A 599-nucleotide genomic window follows, 5' to 3' on the forward strand; every position below is an offset into this window, starting at 1 on the left:
TTCAATGAAAAAACTGTTGAGTAACCCATATTAATGTTTTAATGCCTCTAACAATTAATATTATACCATTATTGCATTAATTAATTACACGTTCTCTCTCATATTTAATAAAAAAATTACCACGTTCTCCCAGACTCCCACTCTCCACGATTAACCGAACTCTCACCTCTCCCACTCTCTCTATCTCTCTCTAACACTCGATAACGATCTCTGGTTTAGGGTTCTTCACGATCTCCATGATTCCATCGATCAGGCCACGTCGCTCTCTCGTTAAATATTTGTCGACTCCGTCGCTCTCCGCATTCAGATAATCCCAGTTGAGTAGGAAATCTCTCTCTGCCCTATGCTCAGTCGATCGAAGTTGATCTGTGGTTCAATCTCGGCATCGCTGTCACATTCAATCGCTCACGCTCGGCATCACTCTTTGGTTGAATATCGGCGTCGATATCTGCTTCAATCGCTCTCACTCGACCTCGCTCGGGAAAACCATAAAAACAGGTACATTTTGAATTTGATTGAATTTAGGCTTATTTTGGACTTATCTGATGATATTGAAGCTTCATTCTAGGGATTAAAAGCCATGAAGATGAAAACATGAA

The sequence above is a fragment of the Fragaria vesca genome, unplaced genomic scaffold, assembly GCF_000184155.1.
Source record: "Fragaria vesca subsp. vesca unplaced genomic scaffold, FraVesHawaii_1.0 scf0513057, whole genome shotgun sequence".
Classification (NCBI taxonomy): Eukaryota; Viridiplantae; Streptophyta; class Magnoliopsida; order Rosales; family Rosaceae; genus Fragaria; species Fragaria vesca.